This window comes from Eurosta solidaginis, chromosome 5 (assembly GCF_040869045.1).
Source record: "Eurosta solidaginis isolate ZX-2024a chromosome 5, ASM4086904v1, whole genome shotgun sequence".
Lineage (NCBI taxonomy): Eukaryota > Metazoa > Arthropoda > Insecta > Diptera > Tephritidae > Eurosta > Eurosta solidaginis.
Genome location: NC_090323.1, coordinates 253,743,225 through 253,749,849, shown reverse-complemented (window position 1 = coordinate 253,749,849; position 6,625 = coordinate 253,743,225).

Genomic DNA, 6,625 nt, shown 5'->3' with positions numbered 1-6,625 from the left:
AAATGGCGTGGATAATAAAATATAAACGTTTTTCAGTGTTTTTTACAAATTTGCTTTAATTTATTTTGTTCCAATGTTCACACATTCCGTACCAACAGATGATTTCGAAAAATCATTTGCTCTTCCTCTTCTCTTTACGATTCCGTCGTAATGCAGAATACCAAACTTCGATTAAAGCGGAGCGGAGAACGGGAACGTAATCGAAATGCATAATAGGGGTGAATATCGTAAAAAATCTCCTTAACACCAAACGGATGAATTTCGTGGTAAAATCTTATTATTGTATAACCATTAATGGTTTTTATCCTCTTATAAATATCCAATTCTTTTGGATTCCCATAAATTCCCTTCCTGATGTAACAGGATGTTGCACCTGTATCTACTAAAATTTCAAAATCTTTTTTTATAGCTTGGTCATACAGATATATATATGACAAGCTTACTTTTGGCCTAAAAAATGGCCTTCATTAATATTATTTACTCGTTGTACTTTTTCCTGTGGTTGCGCACTGACTTGCGCACCTCCAACTCTTTTATTAAAATTGTTGTTTTGCGAATTGTTCTAACTCCCTGTGGCATATATCTATTACTAGACCCATTCTCAATTTGCAGGGATGGATCTACATCCATTGGCTCCGGACGGGTTTTTTTATTGTCGCCGAATATTGGACTATTTTTCTGCGGGTACCTCAAATTATTCTGAAACTCCTGACTTCTCCGATTATTATAAGGAAGTCTGTGGGGAGATGAATTAAAACTTTTCTGCGGGTGGCTTTGCGAATATTGCAAAGCAAATTGTGACTTCATTTGATTGGCATTTAACTCTTGAGCCTTGGCAAGGGCATTTGGCAAATCCTTCGGTGCCAAGATAAACAATATTTGATCTAATGGGTGATTAAGCCCAGTTATAAAGATCCGCAGAGCAGTGGCTCTGTTTTTAGATTTTAGCTCTTTAGTTATGGGTGAGCTTGTCCCATGAGTCATTATGGTCTTATTTATGAGAAGCGTCAACTTCTCGTTAACCTCATTATAGAAACCTATCAGGGATTTCAATCCCTGTCTCAGGACACTTATCTCCTGTTCGATTATATGACTTGGCCTTTTGTCAGCAAAGGCAAAGTCCAGACGACTTAAAATTGCGTCGAAATTCAAAACTGTTCCGTGATTGGTCAGTATATCATTGGCCTCACGGGTAATTTTATTCCTTAAAATTGTTAACGCCGCGAAATATTTCCTACTTCCCCTTGTGTACAAGGACATGGAATTATTGGCTGCTTCACGCCAACTTACATAGTTATTTATCTTACCCCCAAACTCAGGCAAAGATTTGATAACGTCTAAAGGTTCGGGTACAAACTCGGTCACAGCATCATTGCTCTACTTCCGTTCGTAATGATGCCGTACTAGCGGCAATCAATCTAGATATTACATCCATATTAGTGGTACTATTATTACTATTTAATGACATTTTTGTCAAATCTTCTATCAAAAAATCCAGATCTATATACCCTTTTCAAATCTTCTTTCACAATCTTTTAGCACTTCATATAAATTTTATTTTTTTAACTTTGCTTTATCTCTTCTTGTTTTGCCTTCACTTTTATAATCTTCTAATTTATATGTACATACATATAATTATTTATACATACTATGTATTAACATATACCTTAACTATTTTATTAATTAGCTTACGCTTCTTCGTCTTCGGATTCTCGTCCTTCTATTTGATCCTTGTTCGCTTTGTGGATGAATGCTGCTGTACATATGTTGGTGGCCTTTCACTTTCCCGAGCTACGTACTTCGCGTTTTTAGTTTTCTTGTAAGGTGACAAATATTTTTGGCCAATATTGCTTTCACTCAATCTTGTACGAACTTCCGTTTGTATATGCAAATAATCGTGTGTTGCTTTTTATACATATGCCGTTGTTTTGTGTACAAATGAACATTGGTTTTCAGGAAAATAACGATTTTTCTTAATGTCCTTTAATCGAAAAGACACAACAAAATTTTACTCTTCGGTCAATTTTTTGTTTGCTTTAATTTTAGAATGTTTGTTTTTTCCTTTTCTCTCCTTTTTAGAGATACTTGTTTTATTTTAATTTTTACAGTGTTTTTTTTTTTCACTCCAGAGGACACGCAACCTTTTTACAGGCTATCACTGCGTGTCCCCTGGCAGGATCGCCAATTAAAGTTTAAGTTGGGTAAATTGAGTTTTTAAAAACTCTTGCACTTTATTTCAATGCCGCTCAAAAACTGACTAAGCTTTACATTTTACTCTTATTTATAACTTACAAATAGTTTACAAGAGGCATATTGAATAGGATGCCTATCTTAATACGATACGTTAGTAATTTTACACCTGGCAATGCATCAGCTGGCTAACGCAATGTCAGTATGTGGGAATGGAATGTTACAACGGATTTCGTAAATAAATCAAATAGCAACGTTTAAAGAATTTGTTTATATTTTCCACCTAAATCGTGTGTGAGTGGAGTCATGTTCCTTAACTTGCACACTTTTTTCCATTCAATACTAAATACTTTCCCCCAAGGTTATTTTTTGTATACTTTCATTGCCCCCAGATACGTTAAATCAATTTAGAAGTTGGGTGCAAAAAAGGCGTAAAACTGGTCAAAAGAAATAATAGCTCATTCTAAGTATTCAAGTAGTTTATTATAAAACTAGAAAGTCTTAAATCATCGTCATGGTGTCCAAACATAAGACATACAAGAAATAGTACTTCATAGCAGATTTTGCATACATCATAATTGGGTTGATTTTTCTTTTATTAATCGTGTAAGATCAAAAAATTTGAGGCTCTTGTGGGTTGACTGGTTTCCTTTTTAGGTATATCTCGCGGATAACTTGCTTATATAAAAGCATAGGGCTCTTGATTATGTAAAGTATTCCAAAAACATGAAGATATAGTCGAATTTTTCTGAAACTTCGTAAAGACGATCTACTGCTTTCTTGCTATGTGTCAAAATGTTACTATATGTCCTACTTATTTTACTATTGTTGTAAAATGGATTATGTAAATGAACACATTGTGCATTGACCAAATAGAGTAAATTGTGGTTATTTTTTGTCGATCATATAACAAAAACAGATACTTGTGTTTAAGTAATTTAAATTTAAATACATCAAAGTACATTCGTCTATCGGCGATTTCGTTGGAGCTTCCTAATTCCGAGAATTTCGATAAAATTATGTCTATTTCATGTCATCGTCCTACAGCGATTCAAGCTTTTTCTATTCACCTCAGTCATCTTCCCAGTTTTCTTTCATCTGTGCCACAAAAATTGGTAGAAGCTCTTCAGAGGTTATTAATTTCCCTCCCCACAAAGAGATTGACTGGCTCCTTTGAACTACAGTTTTTTTTGAAAGCTGACGTTTTGACAGTGTTTAACGGGATATAAATATAGGACCCGAGTGATTGAGAAGTACCATTAGTCTATATGCCTTTTTGCATGGCATTGGTAAGAGATTGAAATTGTTTTGTATGGTTGAATTCTATCTTACTTGAGCAGATTTGTATTGAAAGTAAATTTTCTTTGCTATCAAAAAAGCTACAACTACCTATAGAGCCTACTTTAAATGACTGTAATTACAAACTATTTTGTTTAGAAGAATATTTTTCTTAGCAAATAGAGAAAAATAGTATATTGCTATTACAATTTGTAAACCCACAAACCAGTATAGATACAGTATTTGGCCATATACCGCTAAGAAGAATATTTGAAGGAACTTAAGAGCTTTTTTTTTATTGAATTGCCTTTTCTTCAATTGTTTAATCACCACCTGAGGACGTTCAAATGTAGGTTAGTACTTTTTCATGCAAGTACCTTTTATATGGCACATTGGCAACACTTATTTGAAACGATGACAATTTTCGGAACAGGGATGTTGAAATATTTGTCATTTCCTCTTTTTATTATTAAATTTTTAGGAAAATTTCAATAAAAATACTTTTCCAGTTAACTTCTTTGTGCTTTATTACCATTTAAATAACGAATAAACTAGTCCTCACGGACAATAATTAAATTTTTGTGTTGATATTTTTAAGTGGCTTTAAATAAATGCAACCATGTGATATTTGAGAGAGTTTTGTGTATGTACGACATTGGTACTAGAAAAGTGTGTGCACACGCAACAAAGGCTGCAATCATTTGAATGCTTATTCTGTGTTGAAAAATGTTTGTATTTCATTCTTTCTTCGAATGAGTTCAGGAGTGCAGTCTTTTCTTCCACTAGTGAATGAAGAATGCGTTGACTTTTAAGCCACATTCCTTAACAAGGAATGAATGAATGAAGAGGAAGCATTCTTAAATCAATGATTTAAAATTTCAAATGATTGCACAGTTTTACAGCTCTGTTATAAATATGTAAATCATTGTTTACTATATAGTTTGGCAGCTTAAGTAGAGGTTATGTTGCGAATAGAGTGGAAGGCAGTGGACTAGGCAGTCGAATGTCATATAATGAAGGAATGGTGTTCGGAGTTTTTTCAAAGTTAAAAAAAAAATTATAAAAGCTTTAATAATAAATAAAACTATTGATTTAATAACAACAAAAACGCCATTTATATTCTGTATACATAAATTTGTAAGGATTATCCCACTTTAAAATTTGAATTAAATAATCTAAAGTTTTTTTTTGAAACTGAGTCGAGAACTGTGCGTGTGAATGTGCGAATTTTCATCGATCAGCTGTTAGTTGCGCTACTTGGTAAAATTTACAATGATGTAAATGTCTTTAATAGTTGTAAATAACTGATAACTAATAAACTGTTGACAAAATCGTAATTACTTTTTAGTGATTGAAATGAAACTTCACATTGGGCGGTAAGTAACATGAAACTTGAAAATGCTTTGAAGCCAAAATGCATCTGATCTATCAGATGTCTAAGCCAAAAAAGTTAGTTTCACCAATTTGTAACAATATTTTTTGTGTAGCTGTGTAATTTATCGCTCTTAATTTTTCAAAGATCTGCCTTTTGACTTAGAATGCCTGTTATATGTATAAGCTTGAAAATAAAAAGTGTATCAGCCCAATTCTAAACGAAAATTCCGTGCGAGTTTTTTCCCTTCTCCCATTCCTCGTATTCTAAATAAAAATTCCTTGAGAGTTTTTTCACTTCTCCCTTTCCTCCTATTCTGAACAATGTTCGAAAAAGAGGAAACCGGTTATGGGAGAAAAGTAGGTATTATGAATGTGAGGGAGAGGGAGATTTCTTTGCCATTTCATAGGAGTTTTTTCACTAGTTAAATTGAAGGGAATGCATCAAAATAGTTAAAGGAAATTGGTTCTTTTAAGAAAAAACACTTATTTGTACAAAATTGCTTGCGCTAAAATATGTATTTACATTCTACCACAATTTTCTCACTGTTAATACAACAACAACAACAACCACAATATTCACTATTTTAAGTCGAAAAGTATATCATAAGCAACGGAAGAGCTCTTTGTATATTTGATGCATCCATCCAGAAATTGCGCAAGGATTTTTAAAGGCTTAATTAGATTTTGGCATATGGTGAAAGGCGAACTCAACTCGACGTGGCCGCCAGAAAATTGCTTTGCAGAATGAAAGCAGGTAACTCCGGCGGATTTGTGTTAACCCGCCGTCTTCTTCTTATGCTCCTCTGTTGATGTTGCCGTGGCACCAATTCATTACTCATTTCAGTGTATACCACATGAAATGCAATAATGTGCATTGTTTATGCCTTATTTCTTAATTTCAAACAAATTCGCAACAATAATTAAACTTTTCAATTTTTTAAACAAAATAAGAAATGCGCAACGAAATTTCAATTGACAAAACAGCTGACTTCGAAAATTCGAAATTCCTATTCCCCAATTTTTCTTCTCCCTAGGAGAAAAGAATTGGAGGAATTTTTCCGCGGGAATAAAAAAATCCGCGAGAACAAAATTCCGCGAGAATATTTAGAATTGGTCTGTATATAATTCACATAGGAAGAGAGCGTGGTCTGCCTACATAAATAAAAATATATATTAGGAAGGATCTGATTTTCTAATTCGAAAGTCTATATCTATGTTTTGACTCACCTCGAAAAACAGGGCTAATTTCTTTTCTATTTATGGCTCTATCTCTACAAAAAAAAAAAATGTTTGATCCAATAAAAATAAACAAATGCAAGGCGCGATAGGCCGAGCTTCTCTTCCAATTTCTGTTGTGCTCCTTTTAATTTCTCCCACAAATTGGCGAGACGCGACCTACATATTTTACGCCGATTGCTAACGGCATCTCCAAGGCCGATAAGTTTTCACTGAGAAGCTGTTCATGTAGTGTTTGCCAAATCGCTGCCGAGTGGCGACCCCCTTAGAAACACTTTTCTAATTGAAAAACTTTTTTCTAATTTTTGTATGTTTCCTTGTTCGGAGCTTGAACCCAGAATCTTTGGTGTGGTAGCCGGAGCACGGTACCACCACACGACGGCGGACACACCGAAAAAAACAATTTTTTGGAAAATTTTTGTTTTGCTTGAGTAACAAGTACTAGTTCTTTGTCGGCTTAACCACCGATATCGACAAGTCATTGTTTTATTATTGCCCTATTATCGACAGCGTATTGTTTTCGACGAGGTCTCGCCTTCCTATTGGT